The sequence below is a fragment of the Nycticebus coucang genome, chromosome 4 (genome assembly GCF_027406575.1).
Source record: "Nycticebus coucang isolate mNycCou1 chromosome 4, mNycCou1.pri, whole genome shotgun sequence".
In the NCBI taxonomy this organism is placed as follows: domain Eukaryota; kingdom Metazoa; phylum Chordata; class Mammalia; order Primates; family Lorisidae; genus Nycticebus; species Nycticebus coucang.
Window position 1 is genome coordinate 147,381,742 of NC_069783.1, and position 24,528 is coordinate 147,406,269.

The window sequence follows — 24,528 nt, forward strand, 5'->3', positions numbered from 1 at the left end:
GGTAAAAAGACGTTGGTAAAAAAATGAAAACTTGTTGAGAGGTAATATAGGATGAGAAATCCACTTGAAAACGTAAGGTTTGAAATCTTGAGCTAAGCTTTTCCTGCTGTCTGAACTTGATAAATAAAATCAATTGGGCATTTGTGCTTCATTCTAGTTGGCGTAAATGACCGTAATCATGGGGCCCATGTGTTTGTTACTTTCTTTGTCAGAAGCGATACTTCTACATGCAAGAGATTTACTGTAAATCATTGATTTTAGATTTTATGAATTTTATTGAAGGACATTTACACAGTTAGCTCACATTAAAAAGAAATTATTGTCTTAGTTACTGGTATGATTGAACACTATGCACCAAGGCATGAATAAAAAATAACTTGCAAAATCCTTTCCCCAATTAACATTGTGAATGAATAAGCCGATTGATAAATAATAAATGCAAAGAATATGCTTTAAAACATTTCTCATTTAGTGAAACTTTCAATGGTAGTTTATGAACCAATTTGAATAAAATTTATTATCATCTATTTTAACAGAAACATGATTGGTTGTTTCCATGAGTCCCTCAAGCTATAACTCTGAAAATATAATACAATTATAAATATAAATGAGATGATACCCCTGTTTTTGTAATTAATTCTATAATAATAATCTAAATAATATTGTGTATTTTCTGCATTCTTTATCCTTAATAAACATTTCTTTATACATGTAAAATTACTTCTTATGTAATTTTAATATGAATACATAGCATATTTAAAGTGTATCATACAGATGTCCAATCATGTCCAATTGAAACATAGTACCATTTTTCCTGTTATAAATTATCTGGTAATGAAAAAAATTATATTTCAGAATTTTTTGTGGGTGAGTATATATATGTTCTTACATATATGAATTTATGTCTATGTGTACATATAAGTATGCTATAATATTTGTTTATTTTTAGGTAAACATTATGCAATTTTTATCCTTTTATGTTATTACAAAAAATGAGAATGTTCAAATTTATAGAGTTATTTCCTTCTTTCTACATATTTAGAAGGTAATTTTGTCTTTCCAAATTTCCTATAAGGGAAAGATAATGCATTAGTGGCTCCTAAAAAGGCATAATATCCTAACAAAAATATTTAGGTGAATATTTCAAAATGATCTAATTAATAATAGAGACATAGGGCGGCGCCTGTGGCTCAGTGAGTAGGGCGCCAGCCCCATATGCTGAGGGTGGCGGGTTCAAACCCTGCCCCGGCCAAACTGCAACAAAAAAATAGCCGGGCGTTGTGGCGGGCGCCTGTAGTCCCAGCTGCTCAGGAGGCTGAGGCAAGAGAATCGCATAAGCCTAAGAGTTAGAGGTTGCTGTGAGCTGTGTGACGCCACGGCACCCTACCCGAGGGCGGTACAGTGAGACTCTGTCTCTACAAAAAAAAAAATAATAATAGAGACATAATTTATCTCTTGACTTCTAAGTCCAAGCATTTTGAAATTCATCATATAATTCTTTTTGGTAGACAGAATTTATTCACAGGGCTTCCTGAGTATCTGTCCCCTGATAAATCTGGGCACTGCCAGGTCTCTAGTTTATCTGGAGCAAGGCAGATAAACTTTTAGCCATAAAAAACATGTAGAGAAAATCACTTAGTGCTCAAAGCTAAAAATGTTTCTTCTTGGTTCAACATATGGGACAAAGTTACAGGAGAAAATATGAAACATTTTATGAATCATAAATATAAAGTAGGTAAACTGAGAAAAATTACATTTCAAAAATTATTTTTTTAAGACAGAGTCTCAAAGCTGTCACCCTGGATAGAGTGCTGTTGTGTCACAGCTCACAGCAACCTCAAACTCTTGGGCTTAAGCGATTCTCTTGCCTCAGCTTCCCAAGTCGCTGGGACTACAGGCGCCCGCCACAATGCCCAGCTATTTTTTTTTTTTATTAAGTCATGTACACATAGGTCATGAATACATTTATGCATATGTGGGGTACAACGTGTTGATTTTTTAATACAATCTGACGTGTTTACATCAAACCATTTGTTATAGTTGTCATTGTTTTTAGCTGGCTCCAGGCCGGGTTCAAACCCACTAGCCTCAGTGTATGGCCAGGGTTCTACCCACTGAGCTATGGGTGCCGCTTTACATTTCAAATATTAAGTATTTGAGGTGATGTCAATCATCTTTCAGGACTAACCTGAAATGAAGAGAATACTCATTGCTGATCACTTGAAGGCAAGTAAAAAAGTCAGTACTTCCTAAAGCAATCTACCGATTCAATGCCATCCCTATTAAAATACCAACATTGTACTTTCAAGACTGGGCAAAAATAATTCTGTGTTTTGTATGGAACCAGAAAAAAACCTGTATAGCTAAGGAAGTTTTTAGTAATAAAAACAAAGCCGGGGCATCAGCATACCAGACTTTAGGCTGTAACATGAGGCCATAGTGGTCAAAACTGCATGGTACTGGCACAAAAATAGAGACATATACATTTGAAATAGAATAGAAAACCAGGAAATGAAACTAATATCTTACAGCCACCTAATCTTCAATGAAGCGAACAAGAACATACACTGGGGGAAAGACTCCCTATTCAATAAATGATGCTAGGAGAACTGGATATCCACATGTAAAAGACTGAAACTGGACCCGCACCTTTCTCCACCTTTCTCTGTTAACCTGGATGGAAGTGGAACACAAGATGGGTAGAAGACCTAAATTTAAGGCATGAAATGATAAAAATCCTCAAAGCATAGGAAAAACACTGGAAGATATTGGCCTGGGGAAAGACTTCATGAAGAAGACTTCCATGGCAATTGCAACAATAACAAAAATAAACAGATGGGACTTAATGAAACTGAAAAGCTTCTGTACAGCTAAGGAGACAGCAACCAAAACCAAGAGACAGCCTACACAATGGGAAAGGATATTTGCATATTTTGAATCAGATAAAAGCTTGATAAGTAGGATCTATAGAGAACTCAAATTAATCCACATGAAAAAAGTCAACAATCCCATATATCAATGGGCAGGAGACAGGAATAGAACCTCTTCTAAAGAAGGCAGATATGAAAAAGTGCTCATTGTGCCTAATTATTCGAGAAATGCAAACCAAAACAACCCTGAGATATCATCTAACCCCAGTGAGAATGGCCCACATCACAAAATCTCAAAACTGCAGATGCTGGCGTGGATGTGGAGAGAAGGGAACACTTTTACACTGCTGGTGGGACTGCAAACTAGTACAACCTTTCTGGAAGGAAGTATGGAGAAAACTCAAAGCACTCAAGCTAGACCTCCCATTTGATCCTGCAATCCCATTACTGGGCATCTACCCAGAAGGAAAAAACATCCTTTCATCATAAGGACATTTGCACTAGACTGTTTATTGCAGCTCAATTTAAAATCGCCAAAATGTGGAAACAGCCTAAATGCCCACCAACCCAGGGATGAATTAACACGCTGTGGTCTATGTCCACCATGGAATACTATTCAGCCATTAAAAAAATGGAGACTTTACATCTTTTGTATTAACGTGGATGGAAGTGGAACACATTATTCTTTTTTTTTTTTTTTTTTGGTAGAGACAGAGTCTCACTTTATGGCCCTCGGTAGAGTGCCGTGGCCTCACTCAGCTCACAGCAACCTCCAACTCCTGGGCTTAAGCGATTCTCTTGCCTCAGCCTCCTGAGTAGCTGGGACTACAGGCGCCCGCTAGAATGCCCGGCTATTTTTTTTTTTTTTGGTTGCAGTTTGGCTGGGGCCGGGTTTGTACCCGCCACCCTCGGTATATGGGGCTGGCGCCTTACCGGCTGAGCCACAGGCGCCTCCCGGAACACATTATTCTTAGTAAGGTACCACAAGAATAGAGAAGCATGTATCCTATGTATTCAATTTTGATATGAGGACATTGACACAGTGGGGTGGGAGAAGGGGAGAGCAGAGAGAGAAAGGAGGAGGGAAGGGTGTGGGAAAGGAAGACAGAGAGAGGGAAGGAGGAGGGGTGGGGTCTTGGTGTGTGACACACCTTTTTGGGGCAAGACACAATTGTAAGAGGGACTTTGCCTAACAAATGCTACCCTCAATGAATCCCCAACAATAAAAACAAAAATTAAAAAAAAAATTATTCCTGTGAATTATCAAAATTTTTCCAAATCCAAGATGGGTTGCAGGCACCAATTACCTATAATTCTGATGTGTATGAATTTCTCCCATGTTTTAAAATTGCAAATGCAATCATACAGAGTGGTTTATTTTAGGATTATAAGCAAAGCTTTAAGTGTATCATTTATATCAGAAGAAACATTACCACTTACAAATGATGAAAAAATCTTATAATAAGGCTGTGAAATTAGTACATTAGTTTAAATTTAATGTAATACTAATTAAACATTACTTTCTTTTTTTTTTGTAGAGACAGAGTCTCACTGTACCGCCTGGGTAGAGTGCCGTGGCCTCACACAGCTCACAGCAACCTCCAACTCCTGGGCTTAAGCGATTCTCTTGCCTCAGCCTCCCGAATAGCTGGGACTACAGGCGCCCGCCACAACGCCCGGCTATTTTTTGGTTGCAGTTCAGCCGGGGCCGGGTTTGAACCCGCCACCCCCGGTATATGGGGCCGGTGCCTTACCGACTGAGCCACAGGCGCCACCCTAAACATTACTTTCATACGAAAGAAAAAATAATATAAAGATTGGTGGGGCTGGGTTTTATTTTTAAATTTTTTTTTTATTTTGAGACAGAGTCACTCTGTTGCCTGGGCTAGAGTGAAGTGGCGTCAGTCCAGTTCACGGCAAGCTCAACCTCCTGGTCTTAAGCAATCCTCCAGCATAAGTCTCCCAGGTATCTGGGCCTACAGGCACCTACCACCATGCCTGGCTAATATTTTCTATTTTTGTAGATGGGGGTTTCCTCTTGCTCAAGCTAGTCTTAAAATCCCAAGTTCAAGCAATCCTTCTACCTCAGCCTCCCAGAGTTCTGGGATTACAGGTGTGAGCCAGTGTGCCTGGCCTTTACTGTCATGATGAAGGATTTTTACTAAGGTTACGGGGGTAACTGGAGATAGATCACCAATGAAAACCCCATTATCTACTATAATGAAATCAAAATCTGATTAGGTTGAGGGGGGCATGGCAGGGTGTGAGGAGGGAGGGAAGGATAATCTCAACCATAAAAGGCCCCGGTGTGTTCATTCCCCAGAAGACTTGAGCTACCTGTGGGAGCAGCTGGAGGATAGAGGAGATTCTAGTGCAGAGGAAGTGAGTCCACCCTTATGTGTTTGGCTTTTCCTTCTTAGATGCCAAGAAATGGTGGTTATGACATAGGGGGATGAAAGAAATACAGTTAGTGATTAATGAATTCAACAAATGCTGTCCAAGTGCCCACTGAGTGTTGACAACCAGACACACTGGATGCCCGTGGAGTGGTGGGCAGTCTGGTTTTCAGTTCCAAGGCTGCAGAAAGGATGACTTTCTCCTTTACATAATCAATTTGTTGCTTAGGTTCCCCCAGGTGAAATGACACCAGCATAGGGGTGCAATAACCGCTTTTCAGATAGATGCTCAGGCACCTCTGTTGGTGCAGCTAGGCTGGGGGAAAGGGTTGCATGGGCCCTTCCTCCACCACGGTTCAAAACACAATGTCTATTTGTGACTTTCTTTCCAGAGAGAACTTCAACTGCCTGACGGTAGGGTATGTGGTTAGGTCATTGTACTGTCACAGTCTTGTTTTGGGGATGACAAATTCGGAACACAATAACTTGGTGCATGTAAAAGTTGTCACGTGCCACTAATAAGTATTCATCGCATTGAAATTCACCCTGCCATGTGTGTTCCCCCAACAGTGGACGTGGCTGGACTGTTACAAGAAGCAAGCAAATGCCCCATCTGCTCAGCCTATCTTGAAAAGCCAATATACATGGAATGTGGATGCATCTTCTGCCTTAACTGCATCTATTCACTGCAGACAGAGCCACATGGGGAGGATTTATTTTGCTATTTGTGCCCCATGATCTCTCAGAAAAACAACCTCAGGCCCAACTGGCAGCTGGGAAAGCTGGTTTCCAAGATCAAGGAGCTGGAGCCCCATCTGACAACTATTCTATAGATGAACCCAAGGATGCAGAAATTCCAAGGTAAGGACTCTGTGACCCCTGCCCCCTTCCCACTACAGGTCCAGGAAGACTCATCTGTGGGATGGGCTCTCCTTTCCATGTAGGGATCAGCTGATGCCTGATGCTAAAAATGAGATGCTCCTCTGGCTTCAGTGGTTCTCAGCCCTGACAATACATAGAATCATCTGATCTTTAACAAAACGTTCCTATATTTATGTCATGGATTGGACAAGAGAGTCTCAAAATGTAGCTTGCTCAGATTACCTGAGGATCTTGTTAGAATTTGGATTCTGAACTAGGAGATTTCAGATTTGATGACCCTGCTGTCTTGGGGGATCACATCAAACTTAGAGTAGCAAAACGTTGAGCAATTGAATCTGAATTTCTCTCTGGCTGTAGTGCTCCTGAGTCTAATGCTAATACCCCCTGGTAATTCTAATGAACAGTGAATGTTGGCACCATTGCACTGAATGGGCTTTCCCCAGCCTTGGGACGAGTTTGGTATGGAGCACCGCGGATGGGGGTGGTGTTTCAATGGGTGTGGGGAGAGCTGCAGAATCTGGTCTCCTCATCTGAGCACCATGGGCTTCAACAGGGGCCTTTGCTACAGAAAATACTATCCGACTCCATGACTCTGGAGGGAAAGCACATTTAAATGAAGAGATTATGGACTGCCTGGGCAAAGAATTGCAACGATAAAGAAAGGCGGGTTCCTGTGAAATTCCCCACGCTGTTGAGTTCTGTGCAGTATCCTGTCTGATACCCACAATTTCCAGTCATTTACCTACCAACATCTGGCCTTCTGCTTGAAACATAGAGCACAGATTCACTCTGTCCAAGCCAGTTTTCTAACTCTCTTCCTCCTTCCTTGTCAATGTCCACTCATCTTATTTAATCTACTAATTCATCATCAGAGATCAGTCACCCAATGTGTTGTTTTAACCTATGAAATCTACATTGGTGATTGCATTTGTCTTTTGACTTGAAAGATAATGTGTTCTGTTGGTTTTTTTTTCATAATTTTCCAGTGTATTAATTTCTGTAGGCCAGATCACACCCTTTCTTTTCTTCCTCCATTAAAATTGGCAGCTTCACCTTTCAGTCACATACCCATCCCTCAAAATGTTCATTCATTTTCATCTGCTGCACTTACACCAGACAATAGATAAATTATGTCTACTAACTTTTAAATACCTGTTTGTTTCTTTCTTAAATTTGTTCCCATTACCAATGTTTTGCTTAAGGCTTCATCTCCCAGAGTATGGAAAATCATCTCCCATCTAGGTCCCCATTCCTTCTTGTGGCCATGGGTCCTTTTAACGTGCAGGAATGGTACTTCTGCCCGCATATTTTCATCTGCAGGGATATCCCATCTCCTGTCAGAACTGTGAATGATGTCTAAACCAATTTGTTTAGAAACATGGAGAACGAAAGCCTGGAATCCTGCTCTAGATACTATTTTTAAAATTAGATCATAACTGTGTACAGTACTGCATTTGTGGGGTACAATGTGCTGATTTTATATACCATTTGGAATGTTTACATCAAACAGGTTAACATAGCATTCACCTCACTTATTTAATTGTTGTGTTTAGACATTTATATTCTACCATTAATATATTTGACATGTACACTTGCAATATGCACAGTAGGTGAGATTCCACTGATTACTCTCCTTCCACCCGTCCACCCCCTCCCTTGCCCTCCTCTTCTCTCCTTCTCTCTGGGCTATAATTGTGTTTTATCTTTTGTATGAAAGTGTGGGTGATTACATATTGATTTCATAATAGTATTGAGTATCTTGGGATTTTTTTTTTCCATTTTTGAGATGCTTTCCTAAGAAGAATATGCTCTAGCTCCATCCAGGTACACATAAAAGAGGGAAAGTCTCCATCTTTTTTATGGCTGCATAATATTCCATGGTACATATACCAATACATATACCAATTGTGGTACATATACCACAATTTGTTAATCCATTTATGGCTCGATGGGCACTTGGACTGATTCCAGGACTTAGAAATTATGCATTGGGCTGCAATAAACATTCTTGTGCAAATGTCTTTGTTGTAAAGTGAGTTTGGGTCATCTGGATGTATACCTGGTAGAGGAACGGCAGGATGGAATGGCAGGTCTACTTTTAGTTCTCTTTTGAATTGGAATAGTAAAATGTGGAAACAGAAGCATCATTAAATATTGTTAACTGGAATTTTCTTAATATCATTCTTTTTCGTTCATTAGTGTGGTAGGAGAGTCAGGGTGTCTAACTCAGAGACTTTCCACTATACAGGGAACAAAAGTTTAATTAATAAACACATATCACATAATGGAAAAAGAAGCACTACTATTATGAGTGAGTCTCATATTGCTACAAAGCATGCCTATGCTAATTTGATCTAGTCAGGGCAGCCAGGGAATTTCTGTCCTAAAAAGTTCTGATGTAAAGCAGATGAAAGAAACTAAAGGGAATGAGATATTTGGGACTTTGTAGTAGCCACGAAACATCAGCCTGGATTTTGTGCATTTATAGAGATAATTTGCTTTTGTTTTTACAGTGGATGTGACCTTGGATATTGACACAGCCAACAAGTTCCTCCTCATTTCTGAGGATCTCAGGAGTGTCCGCTGTGTGTGCATCACACAGAGTCGACAGGACCTTGCTGAGAGATTGCAGTTGCCACTTTGTGTCCTGGGTACCCCTCACTTCACTTCTGGCTGCCATTACTGGCAGGTGGATGTGGGAATGAGCACACAATGGGACCTGGGAGTTTGTAAAGAATCTGTTCAACTGGAAAGGAAAGATCCAACTGACTACAGATCTTGGATTCCGGACTGTGAGTCTGAAGGCTGGAGGCTACTCATTTGCCAACACAATGCCTCAGACTGCCCTCTGCTCAGATACCAAGGTACAGAGATTGGGGATTTTTCTGGATATGGATATGGGCAATATTTCCTTTTTTGATGTAGACAATGGATCCCACATCTTTACGTTCACCAAAGTGTTTGCTGAGGAGCCACTGTGCCCATTTTTTGCTCCTTCAATTCCACCTAATAGTGATCAGGGTTTCCTGAGAATCTGTCCTGTGATGAGCCAAGTCACTGCTGATCCTCTAGCCCATCCTGGGGAGCATGAATAGACCCCCACGGCAAAGAAATACTCACAGAAAGTTACTTTGTGGTTAGGCCTAGGCACCTTCTTCTTGGTAAAAGTATTATATAAAAGTCATAGTAGAAAATATGGAGCATTTCATGAATGTAATTAATGTAGTGTATAAATTGAGTGCTAAGTACTAATCAGATAATTTAATTAGTGTGTATCTATCTATCTATCTATCTATCTATATATTTTTTTTAGACAGAGTCTCACTTTTGTCCACTTTGGGAGAGTGCCGTGGTGTCATAGCTCACAGCAACCTCAAACTCTTGGGCTCAAGTGATTCTCTTGCCTCAGCCTCCCGAGTAGCTAGGACTACAGGCACCTGCCACAACACCTGGCTATTTATTTTTAGAGATGGGATCTCTCTCTTGCTCAGGCTGATCTCCAACCCATGAGCTCAGGCAATCCATCCGCCTCAGCCTCCCAGAGTGCTAGGATTATAGGGCGTGAGCCTCCACACCCAGCCTACCCCACCACAATCCACTGTAGTTTTAGATGACTCAAGGATGATTGAGTTTTCTGAGTAAAAATGCAAAACCATGACTCCTTGGGGGTGGGCTGGGATGGGATTAGGTTCTATATTTAAGTGATTGGATTAAGTGCTCTCTTTTCCTGGGGAACCATTTTTTGGTTATTGCTGGTTACTCTGATGATTTTAAATCTAAGCAAAACATTCTGAATTCTCAAGTCCTGTTTTCTTTTTTTTTTAATTTATTTTTATTTTTACATATACATGTGTTAATTAGGTTTCCATTTTTTTTTTTGCCTGCACGAAATTAAAAAGACTTAAAGTTTCATAACAATAACAATAACAATGTTTAAGATGAGGACTAGAAACAAAAACCTCGTAATGACGAACAAACAAATACATTCAGAAAAGGAATCAGACAATTGCTACATCGAAATCTTAAGCAATAATAATAATAATGATGATGATGATGCAAAGAAAGTGACAGTCACATTGTCAAATAAGAGCATGTCTATTATAGAATGCTTTGACTCTGAGATTCAGTATGGAGTCATCAGTTAACTTCTTATTATTTTTTTTAAGCATCAAAGAATAGACAACTAATATTTATAAATAAAAGTAAAAGATAATTTTAAAAAACAGATCATGCTAAATCTTATAGGCAACAGAAAAAGAAGAAATACACCAAAATCATTCTACTTCATTGGGGTACACCTGTTATTACAGTTGGAGAAAATATATTATCATAAAGGAGAAATTACAAACATATGTCACTTATAAATGAGGATATAATGTCCTAAACAACATATTAACATCTTGGGTTAAAAATTAATATTTAAGTAATATACTTTGGTCAAAATTAAAACCAATTTATGTGAAAATTAGTCACTATTTTCTTGTTCTTTTTTTTCTTCTTCCTTTCCTTTCCCTCACCCCTTCCCTCCTTCTCTGTCTGCTTTCCCCTTCCCCCACGCCCCACCATGTCACTAATTGTCTTCAAATAAAGATTGAGTACATAGGATTCATACTTCTCCATTCCTGTGATGCTTCACTAAGAATGATGTGTTCCACCTCCATCCAGGTTAGTACAAATGCTGCAAAATGTCCACTTTTTATGGCTGAATAATATTCCATGGTATACATATTCCTTACTGATCCATTCCTCGGTTGAAGGATACTTAGGTTGTTTCCACATTTTGGCAATTGTAAATTGGGCTGCGATAAACAGCCTAGTACAAGTGTCTTCATAATAAAAGTTTTTTTTTTTTTTTCTTCCTTCTGGATAGATGCCCAGGAATGGGATTGCAGGATCAAATGGGAGGTCGAGCTTGAGTTCTTTGAGGTTTCTCCAAACATCCTTCCAAAAAGGTTGTATTAGTTTGCAGTCCCACCAACAGTGTAAAAGTGTTCCTTTCTCTCCACAACCGCGCCAGCATCTGCAGTTTTGAGATTTTGCGATATAGGCCATTCTCGCTGGGGTTAGGTGATATCTCAGGGTTGTTTTAATCTGCATTTCTCTAATAATTAGGGATGGTGAGCAGTTTTTCATATGATTGCTGGCCATTCGTCTGTCATCTTTGGAGAAGATTCTATTCATCTCTCTTTCTCCATTGATGTATGAGATTGTTGGTTTTTTTCTTGTGAATTAGTTGAAGTTCTGTATAGATCCTTGTCATTAAGTGTTTGTCTTTGAATCAGACAATATGCAAATATCCTGTCCCATTGGGTAGGATGTCTATTTGCTTTGTTTGTTGTCTCCTTGGCTGTACAGAAGCTTTTCAATTTAATTAAATCCCATTTGTTTATTATTGCTGTTGTCGCTATTGCCATGCAGTCTTCTTCATAAAATCTTTCCCCAGGCCGATACCTTCCAGTGTTTTTACTATTCTTTCTTTGAGGATATTTATTGTTTCATGCCTTAAATTTAAGTCCTTTATCCATCTTAAATCAATTTTTGTGAGTGGAGAAAGGTGTGGGTCCAGTTTCAGTCTTTACATGTGGATATCCAATTCTCCGAGCACCATTTATTGAGTAGGGAATCTTTCCCCCTGTGGACACTCTTGTTTGGTTTATCAAAGATTAGGTGGCTGTAAGTTGTTGATTTCATTTCCTGGTTTTCTATTTGATTCCAAATATCTATGTCTCTATTTTTGTGCCAGTACCATGCTGTTTTGACCACCATGGCCTTGTAATACATAAAATCCAGTATGGTGATACCCCCAGCTTTGTTTTTATTACTAAGAACTGCCTTAGCAATATGAGGGTTTTTTGGTTCCATACAAAAGGCAGAATCATTTTTTTTCAAGTCTTGAAAATAGGATGTTGGTATTTTAAGAGGGATGGCATTGACTCAGTAAATTGCTCTGGGAAGTATAGACATTTTAACAATGTTGATTCTTCCCAGTGTATGTTCTTCATTTGTTAAAGTCCTCTGCTATTTCCTTTCTTAAGGTTACATAATTTTCTTTATAGAGGTCCTTCACCTCTTTTGTTAGGTATATTCCTAAGTATTTCATTTTCTTTGGGGCTATGGTGAAGGCAGTTGTGTCTTTAATTAACATCTCGTCTTGGCTGTTGTTGGTGTATACAAAAGCAACTGACTTGTGGACATTGATTTTATATCCAGAAACATTACTGTATTTTTTAATGACTTATAAGAGTCTTGTGGTTGAGTCTTTAGGGTGCTCTAAGGATAAGATCATATCATCAGCAAAGAGGGAGAATTTAACCTCCTCTGCTCCAATTTGGATGCCCTTTATTTTCTTGTCTTGTCTAATTGTATTGGCTAGAACTTCCAGCACTATGTTGAATAGTAATGGTAACAGAGGACAACCTTGTCCAGTTCCAGTTCTAAGAGGAAAAGCTTTCAGTTTTACTCCATTCAGTAAAATATTAACTGTGGGTTTGTCATAAATAGCTTCAATCGGTTTTAGAAATGTGCCACCTATGCCTATACTCCTCAGTGTTCTAATTAGAAAAGGATGCTGGATTTTGTGGAATGCTTTTTCTGCATCTATTGAGAGGATCATATAGTTTTGGGTTTTACTTCTCTTGATACGGTGAATAGCGTTTATAGACTTGCGTATATTAAACCAGCCTTGCATCCCTGGGATGAAACCTACTTGATCATGATGTATGACTTTTTTGATGATAAGCTATAATCTGTTAGCTAAGATTTTGTTGAGAATTTTTGCATCTATATTCATTAGTGAAATTGGTCTGAATTGGTCTGAAATTCTCCTTTTCAGCTGGGTCTTTCCCTGGCTTTGGTATCAGAGTAATGTTTACTTCGTAGAATGTGTTGGGGAAGATTCCTTCCTTCTCAATTTTTTGGAATAATTTCTGCAATATAGGAATAAACTCTTCTTTTAAGGTTTGATAAAATTCTGGGGTAAAGCCATCTGGACCAGGGCATTTTTTGCTGGAAGATTTTTTATTGTTTCTTTGATCTCAGTGATTAAAATTGGTCTGTTCAGGAGATCTATTTCATCTGGGGTAAGTCTAGGGAGAGAGTGTGATTCCAAATATTGATCCATTTCCTTCACATTGTCAAATTTCTGGGCATAAATTTTCTGGTAGTATTCAGAGATGATCTCTTGTATTTCTGTGGCATCAGTTGTTATTTCCCCTTTATCATTTCTGATTGAGGTTACTAGAGATTTTACTTTTTTATTTCTAGTTAGTCTAACCAAAGGTTTATCTATTTTATTTATTTGTTCAAAAACCAACTCTTTGTTTCATTAATTTTCTGAATGGTTCTTTTGTTTTCAATTTCATTAATCTCTGATTTAATTTTGAATATTCTTTTCTAATTCTGGGTTTAGGCTTAGATTGTTCTTCTTTTTCCAATTCCATCAGATGGCTTGTGAGTTTGTTGATGCGTTCTCTTTCTGTTTTTCAAATGTAGGCTTCTAAAGAGATAAATTTTCCTCTCAGGACTGCTTTTGCTGAATCCCATAGGTTTTGGTAACTTGTGTCTTCATTGTTGTTATACTCGAGGAAGTCAATGATTTCCTTTTTTATTTCTTCCCACACCCAACTGTCATTCAGCATAAGTTTGTTTAACTTCCATGACTTTGTGTGAGGTTGTGCATTTTTTTTGGAGTTGAGTTCCACTTTTAGTGCCTTGTGGTCTGAGAAGATGCAAGGTAGAATTTCAATTCTTTCGATTCTGTTGAGGTTTGTTTTGTGACCTAGGATATGATCAATTTTGGAGAATGTTCCATGGGATGATGAGAAGAATGTATATTCTTTATCTTTGGGATGGAGTGTTCTATATACATCTATAAAGCACAGTTGTTCTAGGGTCTCATTTAAATCTCTAACATTGAAGATGGCGGCTGAGTAACAGCTTCCCTGCAACTGGGCATGGTGAGTCTGGGGAGATAAGACTCCAGGCATCTCTGGCTGGTGGGATCTGCCTATAATCATCCCTTTGAGGATACAGGGAGTCAGCAAGTGACTTCTGGAACCCAAGAGGAGGACCAAAACAGTGGAAAACTGGCAAGCGGTTGCGTGTGTTTGATTGACGTAATCCCGCCAGCAACCATAAGTACAAGCAGCAGTGAGACTGCAAACTGGAAAGGCCTTACCTGAGAACTGTTTCAGTGTTTTTGGACATGGCACTCAGTTGAACTGCCTTGGGGAGAGCTTGAGCAGGAGTGCAGAGAACTTTGGGCATTTTCTAGGGCCCCGGACTGAGCTGCTAAGCCGGACAGAGCTAATAGTATTTGGCTGTGGGCCGCAGGGAGCCATTGTGAGAGAACTGCCCTGGCAAGCGCAGGCCTCAGGGTCGCAGAGCAAGTATTGAGCGGGAGCTAGTAACCTAGTGACTGAGTAGCCTAAATGTGGGGACTGAGCTGCCTTACAGCCTTAATCCTCAGGGGCAGAGTGAGACCGGTTTTGGCACACTGGAGCCTCAGGCAGTTGCCCTGGGTAGAGGGCTGTGGCATCACAGCTCATAGCAACCTCAAACTTCTGGGCTTGGCACCGCCCAGACCTCCATTAGAGCTGCACCAGCTGGGCCTCTGCATGCCCTGATCAGGAACTGCGGGAACTGCACAACCCCGCCTCCTCCCTCCTGTACCCTCCCTGTCTCCACACCGGCTCGCTCATCTGGCTCATCTGGTAGCTGCGTGTCCTCCAGAGCCCTCCCTGTCTCTGTGCAGAGCCCTTCTCCTGGCCAGAGACTGCTGGAGCCTTGGGATCTCTGTGCCAAACTCACTGGGTGCCAGGCACCCTACTCCTTTGAGCCACAGGCACTGCCCTAAAGCACAATTCTTAATAACTAAATTGTTTGAGGGATTGTGTTCCTGCATTTCTCTTAGAGCTTTTGAGCTAAGTGTTCCTAGGGTATGTTTTAAATCTGAATACGCTATGAGGTCTCTGGTATCCACACAGGCTGAGAGAAGTGGGAGACCTGATTCTCTGCAGCCTATTCACCCAGCCCCCAATGAAAGAAACAGAGAAAAAACAATAATAACAACAACACAAAAGCCGCCCATCAGTGGACTCATGGCAGCTGTCAGTGTTCTCAAACACGTTTGTACATTTGACATATCTCAGTTGCTGTTTACAAAGAACAATATCTGGAATCCTCTACCATGCAATCCTGACTTAATTAGTCAATCTTGAGGATCAATGATCTAGATTTGAAATCTCACTTTGTATTTTTACCTATTACGGATGCTGCTATCAGAACCTCATTTAAAACAGTGCAGCGAGGATGTATGGTCCTCTCACCTTGGTGTGCCAAATACATCATGGTAAGAAGGAATCCTCAGAGGGCTGCAAACATGCTGGATATTTCAAACCTGAGAGGTTACTATTGCTGCCAAAAGAAAGTTCTGAGGCCATAGGATGAAATTTTAAGCATAGATTATTTTTGTTCTGAAGACCACACAAACAAATGCCACTTCAATAACATGTCTTTTCATTTTAAGGTTTTTTGTTTATTTGTTTTTGTTTTTCAGTAGCGGTAATGGATGAAAATATTCCCAGAGGATAACTTTGCAAATGGGCAGTAGTGACTACATTGTATATGGCCACTTGTTTAAAGGTGAGTAACCCGGCGGAAGAAGAGTAGAAGAAACTTTTGCATTTGTTCTCATAATTTATACATATAGGAGGGTCATATCTTGGGGTGTATTTTCTAAAAAGACCTTATATTTTTATATGCTTTTTCTAGACTTTTGAGGATGCTATTACTCATGTTGTTAAGATTGTGTCAAAATGATTTAAGGAAAGGCCAGTAGGAATAGCTAGTTTTGGACTGGTTCCTTCAAAAGATATTCATTTGGCTATTTGGTTTGCAGTTCACATGATAACATGACTTTTGTTAACAAATCTCTGTAAGGCGACTGTAGAGAAATACTTTTTCTCCCCCACATCTTTGGTTTGTACTTTGGAATGCACCAGCTCTTAGAGCTAACATACTTAAGATGGGTGATGTGTGATGGAGAACATTGTGTTCCCAAGTTCAGAACTGCCACCCACTATCTCAGAAAGTAAAACAGTACAGCAATTTCTTAGAAAAAAAGAATACAAGCTAGAAAGCAAGTGTGTTTACAGGTGACACTGGGTACATAAGAATACATTTTGTGAGACATGCATGATGTTAATAGGGATCTGTCTTAGTTTGAGTTGCTGTAAAGGAATTCAGAGTTTGGGTTATTTGGGAGGTTAATTTGGCTAATGATTCTGCTGCTGGAAGACTGGGCATCTGCTGAATGCTGTCTCCACTCATGGCAGAAGGCAGAAGGGAGCCAGTGTGTTAAGCAGAGAGGAAGTGAGACGGAGTGGGAAGGTGCCAGGCTCTTTTTAAGACCCAGCTCTCAGGAGAACTAACGGAGTGAGAATTCCCTCATTACTGCCATGATGCAGCTGAGCCCTCCATGATGGATCAGCCCCCATGACCCAAACACCCTCTCATTAGGCCCCCACACCCAACATTGGGGACCACATTTGAACATGAGGTTTGGAGGGGTCGGATATCCAAACCATACCAGGACCCGTCTGTACTTGAGTGACATTGACATTTTCACATATATAATAAGAATTAGAAAGTCAATATTTTAAAAAGGGAATTTGCTTTGCTGAGTTACAGTATTTTAAAGTATACTTGACATATTTCAAAAACATAATCTTTTGGGGAAAGGGACTTTTGAGAAAAATATTACCAAATAAGTAGGTGAGTCCCCTTGCCCTTTTATCATGCTATCATTTAAAAATATCAGTCTTTGTACTGAATTCAACTAACATTCTAACTAATGCCCTGGCTATTGAACCTCTGTGCTTCATAGGTGGGCAGACTGGGGTTCACTGAGCTTCCCAGGGCTTTCTTTAAAAAAAAAAAAAAAAATCTGATTAATAGGACACTACAGAGGATTAGGTGACATTATTTGCTTTCTTAAGGTTAAAGACTGAGCTGCAATTGTATCCTTCACCCAGCTGGTATGCCAAATACTTTCTCAATGAACCTGTTGGGTGGGAATTCACCCAACCCCTTTCCCACTTCCTTCTACTTGAATTTAAGTTAAGTTTTTCTCTTATATGAGAATGTAGTTGTTAATCTACTATTTTTAATTTAGTACTGAATGTATTCGATGCTTGTTTTTCCATTCTTGTGATACTTGCCTTAGGAGAATGTTGTCCGAATCCATCCAGGTTGTTGTAAGTTTGTTGTTGTTGTTGTTGTTTTATAGCTGTAGCACTCCATAATATTCATATACCATAGTTTATTAATCCATTCATATGTCAAGATCTCTTGGGTTGTTTTCACATCTTTGCAACTGTGAATTGAACTGCTATAAATATTTGAATGCAAATGTCCTTATGATCAAATGATTTTTTTATTTCTTCTGGGTAGATACCTGATAGTGGAATTGCAGGATTAGATCGTAGGTTTACATTTAGCTCTTTGAGGATTTTCTGAGCTTCTCTCCCTAGAGGCTGCCCGCGTTTGCAGTCCCACCCACAGTGTGCCAACACTCCCTTCTCTCCACACCCTCACCAGCGTCTGTGGCTTTGGGGCCTTGTGCTGTGGGCCATTCTCACTGGGTTAGGTGATATTTCTTTTTTTTTTTTGTAGAGACAGAGTCTCACTGTACCGTCCTCAGGTAGAGTGCTGTGGCATCACACGGCTCACAGCAACCTCTAACTCTTGGGCTTATGCGATTCTCTTGCCTCAGCCTCCCGAGCACCTGGGACTACAGGCGCCCGCCACAACGCCCGGCTATTTTTTGGTTGCAGTTTGGCCGGGGCTGGGTTTGAACCCGCCACCCTCGGTATATGGGGCCGGCGCCCTACTCACTGAGCCACAGGCGCCGCCCCTGGGTTAGGTGATATTTCAAAGTGGTTTTGATTTGCATTTCTTGGTCTATTAGGGGTGATAAGCATCTATTTACGCATTTGTTGATCTGTCCTTATCAGAAAAGATTCAGTTCATCGTGTCTTGTCCAGTTTAAAGGGGTTGTCTCCTCATTTCTTACTGATTTTCTTGAGTTCTCTGTAGTTCTGGTTATTAGCCTTTCAGATGTGTAGCACACAAATATTTTCTCCCATTCTGAATGTTGTTACCTACTGATTGTGTCCTTAGCTATGCAGAGATGTTTTAAGTAGATAAACTCGGTTATTTTTATTATTGCTGTGATTACCAATGGGGTCTTCTTAATAAATTATTTCCCTAGACTGATAAGATTAAGAGTTATTTCCACACTTTCTTCTAAGGTTTTTTAGTTTTGTGTATTATTTTTAAATCTTTTACCATCATGAGTTAATTTTTGTAAGTGATGAGAGCCATCGATCCAGTTTCAGTCTTTTACAGGAAGCCAACACGTTCTCTCAACACTATTTGTTGAATAGGGATTCTTTTCCCCAGTGTACGCTTTTGTTGGCTTGGTCAAAGGTAAGGAGGCTACATGAGATGAAACCCACCTCTAGATTCTCTGTCATGTTGCACAGATCTGTCTCTATTCTTATGACAACACTGTGCTGTTTTGATCACTACAGAACCTGAAATGTGGTTCAGTAACACCTCCACATTTGTTCTCATTTTCTAGAATTGTGTTATCTATTAAGGTTTTTTCTTTCCTTGTTCCATAGAAAACACAGAATTTCTTTTTCAAGATATTCAAAGTATGACATTGGTATTTCATGGGGATTACAACCCAATGCTTTTTGACAATTTTACATTAATATTGCATTATAAACTCTCATGCCCCTTCTCTCTTCATAATTATTTCAGTTTCTCCCTGTTGTTCTTAAGCCTGCAGTTACTTCATTTATCTGTCCTTTTCTGCAGGTATTCTTGCTATGAGTTCATACTTTCTATTTGTATTCACCATCGTGTTTTTTTTCTTGTTTTCCATTTATTATAGTGCACAGGAAGGTGGTTCACACTAAGAGCCTCCCTTACACCTGTATTCTGATGCCTGTTTTTTCTAGCACACATAAGGGACCTTGTCTACAAATGCCTCAGCATACATGGAATGGTCTCCGGGCCTCTATGACGGAGAAACACATGGTTTTTACATGTAATACACAGAGTCACCTTCCATTACAGTATCAGTAATGATGATTAGTAGTGACGATTTTGCCAGAGATTTTTTACAGGAAGTGAGGGATAAATAACTTATGTCAAAAGTTGAGTAGAATTTCAGTCAGAAATCCAATGTAAAGTGTCAAGTAACAATTCCTCAGTCTCTTTAGATTTTTGCCAGAATTCTGTTCTTGTTCTTTCCTACATAAAAAGCCCAGCAATCCTGGTGTCTGCTTTTTCCACTGATACATATTCCCCATTAAATCATAATCTCTCCCTTTTTTTTCACTTAGGTAAAGCAAGCTAAGTCAATCTAATTGTTTAATCATTTCACTGCTTGAAACTCATTTCAACTATGGGAAAAGTTAATCTATTGACCATAGTGTGACCTGTTTCCAATAGATTACCAGAAATCACCATTCTTAAAATAAAGGGATAATTACACATACCCCGCCCCCCCCAAAAAAAATTGTTCAGCTATGAATTTATTTCTTTTCAGTCCCACATCGTCAATATTTCAACCACTGGCTCTATTTCAGCATGAAATGCTTTCATGTCAGGGAATAAAGAAGCAAAATTTAAACCTTCACCCACGAGCATACATCCAACCCAGAGGCCCAGTGACCACATGTGAATAGAACAATCCCCAAGTCTAGCCTCTAATGCTTAATGGACAACTCATATTCCTCAAACTAAAAAGGTCCAAAATCACACATTTATTTTTTTTTCACGAGCTTGTCTGTTCTTTGAGTTTTTCTATATCATTAAATACCCTATAATTACTCCCCCTTGAAAATACCTGGGATTTTGTGCTCCTTTTGCCATTACATCTGACAATCACTGAGTCTGGTTGGTTAATTCCACCTCTTCAATGTCTGAAATAGCACGCTGCTCTCAAAGCATATCCCCAAATGAAACTGAAGTTCCTTCTTAGACCCGTGTCACCCTTCCCTGTACCCAGCCATTCTAGAATTCTCACAGTGCATGGATACGTCCCATTCCCCCACAGTCCAGTACTTTGCACAGGCCACAGCCTCTGCCTACACTGCCTTGCAGCTTCACTCCAGCGATGTCCACTTTTTATCAGAATCTGAGCTCAATGTCATGTTTACCAGGAAGTCTCCCCTAGTATGTTCTCTTACACCACACATCATTGTCCCTCCTGCAATCACACATACAGGTGCTCAGTCTCACTGATCTAGGCCATGAGGGCTGCTAATTTGTCGTAGTATTTCCCATTGTACTCCAGTGCTCATGACACATTTTCATCAGTAAATGACTTAGAAAATTAATTATATTGAATCCACAAAGCCTGAACATGTAGTTTACTGCAGATCGAATCCCTTCAGTGGTACATGAAAGGCACACGTTTATTTGGTGAAAATCAGATACACAAATCATCTAAGGAAGCATCGGTCACTGCAATGAGCTCCTCTTGGTTGGGCAAACTCGAACGGAAGGTGAAGTTAGTGCCCTGAGATTTTGCCGTGTTTCACGGTGCCTTGTGTTAGATGTTGGGACGACCCCTTGAAACATTTATCACCATTGGTCACATATTCTAATGTGATTGTGATGTGAGTAATTTATTCACTTATGATTTTAGACTATAGCTATCCTAAATAATGGACCCTCCCAGCTGAAAATCATAGTCCTCCCCTGAACAGACATTGGCTCAATTTTGTTTTCACTCCCAGTAGTAAGTGCTGGGAAGACGGGCTTCCTTACACAAATAGATCATTGAGACCTAGAGACTGAAAGTAGAGCATTTGATAAGTTACCTTTGGAATAAAATAAGGGTACATGAAAGTACTTCAGCGTCCAGATATCATCTAAGAAAAGGGATTGAAAAGTGTGTGGAAGTGAATGCCTTTCGAGAGATCATATTCATCTTTTTTTTTTTCTCTTCTTCCTTTTTCTCCCCTGTGACATATTTAAGAGGGAATACCCTCTTAGCCAGGGGTTCATTTGCAATGTGATTCAGTGTGAGTTCTTTGTGACCTGAATCCTATTATTAGATTTGTAACAAAGGAAGAAGAGGAAAGAGTATTCAGTCACCTTGGAGACTGAGGGAGCTACAATAACTACTCTCCCCAAATACTGACAATCCCTGCAGGAAAGAAATTAATTACAATTGCAAGTCAAATCTAAGAAGAAGGCAGGAAAGTCTTAGCACTGGTCTATAAACTTCTGAGAGAATTTTGCTTTGACACTTGGTCCCAGTTAATAAACAACATTCGCATCCTTTGACTGCAACACTTAACGCTTGCCATCTGAGACAAAAGCAAATACCTATGATGTGGGAGAGAATAATTACAAATATTCAGGCACCGAAGGGCACCGAAGGGGCAAGTCACATATATCAGGAAGGTCCCAGACATGCGATGTTCCTGGCTCTGCCAAATTTGTTTCACAACGCCTAGTGCCCTAGAGTTGGGGAAGCCTCACTGGAGAAGGATTTCATGCAGAAGCACTAAGAAATCTACTAATAGTGAAGAGCGAGTTGTGAGTGACCACATATTCAAGTTATTTTATGAAGTGTCTCCCATGGCATGTACTGGCTGTGCGATTCTTATGAAGATCCAATGTTGAAGTCTGTCCTCAGCTCAGGCACATGGTAAGGAAAGATGGCAAGTAACACAGAGTGTGGTAGAGCTCATCAGGACACGCCCCAACTTGTGAGAAGCTCTCCCCCAGCACGTCAGGCAGCATTTGGGTGTTAAATGACTTAGAGGTCATTTCTCCACACATTCTCTATCAGAATGCAAAAGGATAACAACTACGACAAAAATCTTTGGTCTCTCCTAGATGCATACCAAGTAAAGCTCCCCAGACTCCCCAATCCAGAGAAATTTTATTTTCAGAATACCTGAGAGGAAGAGGTCACAGAAGATTCTGTCACATCCTGTATCGTGCCCAGAGCAAGTGATGTAGAGGCAGCCTGCATGGTGCTTGGCCCTTTAGGAGAATATTTTGCTTGTTGAAATCAATCATTAGTGAACATACAGAAATCACGCTGTCAACCGCATATTCTCCTAGTTCCACGGACCCTGTGCATCTTCATTATAGAAGTTCACTAAAAAATCAAGAATTACATGGCCGTGAGTAGACCATGGTACTCTGAATAGGGTTAGTAACAAATGGTCAGAATATATACTGAATGCATCAGCCCCGGAATGGTTAAAAACAGCTGTCGATTTTCAGCACAAGATTTGAAGAAAAGATATAATTAAATATTGTGGCTAATGAGAATAGAGAAAAATGCCTTTGTTGTCTCAAAATGTTTTATTATTTTGACAGGATGCTTCAAGGTGGTGCTTCCTGATCTTCACAGAGTGATATACACAGAAAGTGATAACCTTGGAATGGGACTCACGAGTAATTGGGTACTTTTCAAAGTAACAAGTTCATCAGGCCAGGTGGCTCTAGAAGCCACAGGTGCTCCCCCCGCCCGGCCCTGCAGGCAGCCTCCCTGGGGCCCTGACTGCACAGCTCCAGCCCCAAGCTTTTCAGGGTGGCTGCTGCTACTCATCTTGACTGAAAGTGTCATAAGGGATGTGATTTATTCAGAAAGCTAGTTTCATTTAAGTTTTCAAATGTATTTTGTCTCAATCTATAATATACTGTGTTATGATTATTTTTAAATTACCTTCTATTTATTTAAATTTAATTTATTAATAAATATAATTTATTTAAATTATTTTTTAAATCAGCAGTCTCCTGTTCAAACATTTTACTTGAATTGAATGAAAAAATAAATAATCTTTTCACTCAATACTTTATTTTCATCTTTTCTCTCTCTCTCTCTTTTTTATGGTCTATCTTGTCATACTAATCTAACTTAGTTAATCTTTCAAAGGTCAAGGTTTTGTTTCGTTTAATTTTCAATAGTATATATCTTATTCACTGTTTCATTGATTTCTACCATTACTTTTATTGTTTAATTTGTTATTGTTTCTTTAGATGTATTCTGTGCTTTTTAAATAACTTTTTTTTACTTGAAAGCATTGCTCATTTTAAAAACCATTGTTAAGGTATGATGCACATATAGTAAATTGCCCTTGTTTGTGTAGAATTCTGCAGGTTTTTTGTTTGTTTGTTTTTTGGTTTGTTTTTTGCAGTTTTTGACTGGGGCCAGGTTTGAACCCGCTACCTCCGGTATATAGGGCCGGCGCCCTACTCCTTTGAGCCACAGGTGCCACCCAAATTCTGCAGGTTTTTGATAAATGCAGAGCTATGTAACCATGACCACAATCAAGATCAATGACAATCCCATCACCACTAATTTCTCGGGTGTTTTTCTGTGGACAGCACTTTTCCCACTTAATTTGTCTTCTGTCTGTGTTGTTTTATCATTTTGGGTTTTTTTTTTTTTCCAGATTGTTATGTATGTAAGCTTTTTGATATGGCTTCTTTTACTTAGCATATTTAGATTATGTGTGATAAACTAGCAAATAATGAGACAAGGTGTCTTGGGCAAAAATCAAATAATGTAGATGTTCTTATTGACAACGTGAATGTTACTTTCTTTGCATCATTATTATTATTACTTAATATTTTGATGTAGCAATTGTCTGATTCCTTTTCTGAATGTATTTATGTTCATTCATTCTTTATGAGGTTTTTGTTTCTAGTCCTAATCTTAAACATTTTTATTATTAAATTTTAAGCCTTTTTAATTTTGTGAGGGCAAAAAAATGGAAATCTTATAAACACATGTATATGTAAAAATAAAAAATAAATAATGTGGATGTTCAAATTCCCTTCCTCTGTGAATTGAAAATGGGATAATTAGCTAGATGACAAAATTGGTTTTAATTGGGTCTTGGAGGAATATGGAATCTTTGGGTTCTGGACAGCATGAAAACACTAGAATTGAAGTTGGATTTTGATAAATTGTGGCCAAATCTAGGTAAAATATGAGTAGCATAAAGTAATTTAAATAAAACAATTCATAAAGCCACCTGCTCTTGATTCTATGATTCCAGTGTGAAAGTACTTTAATGCCGTATGTACTTAACTTGAATTTATTAAGTGTAATGTGAAAGTTGAGACAGTTCGAAGAAAAATTAAGCAAAGTTGTATATGGTTTTAAAGAGATTTTGACATGGAGGAGACATTTTTCATAAAACATTTAAAGCTTAAGTCGTTTGTTTAGGTCAGTTTTCAACTGTTCTTAATTTTTAATTATTATGAGTACATTGCATTCTCTAACCCTAATGGCCTTCTCATTATCCACAAAAATACGTGATTGCAGGGTC

At 39.3% G+C, this 24,528-nt stretch overlaps 1 protein-coding gene and 1 non-coding gene across 5 annotated transcripts in view; both read left to right on the forward strand.

Annotated features, from left to right (window-relative positions):
- LOC128583124 (breakpoint cluster region protein-like) overlaps window positions 1-22,898 on the forward strand; it is a 93,137-nt gene extending 70,239 nt beyond the window's left edge. For 2 of the 4 annotated variants that reach the window (XM_053587038.1, XM_053587040.1), the window contains exons 4-8: window positions 5,837-6,127; window positions 8,662-9,012; window positions 10,739-10,813; window positions 15,705-15,790; window positions 22,568-22,898. The gene's annotated coding sequence lies outside the window, so the exon portion shown is untranslated. The remainder of the gene's footprint in view (window positions 1-5,836; window positions 6,128-8,661; window positions 9,013-10,738; window positions 10,814-15,704; window positions 15,791-22,567) is intronic. The other 2 variants (XM_053587039.1, XM_053587041.1) reach the window with 2 other exon arrangements.
- On the forward strand, window positions 2,154-2,222 carry LOC128585308 (small nucleolar RNA SNORD2). The gene has a single exon (XR_008380020.1). It is a non-coding gene; the product is annotated as a small nucleolar RNA SNORD2 (small nucleolar RNA).
- Window positions 22,899-24,528: the final 1,630 nt, after the last annotated feature.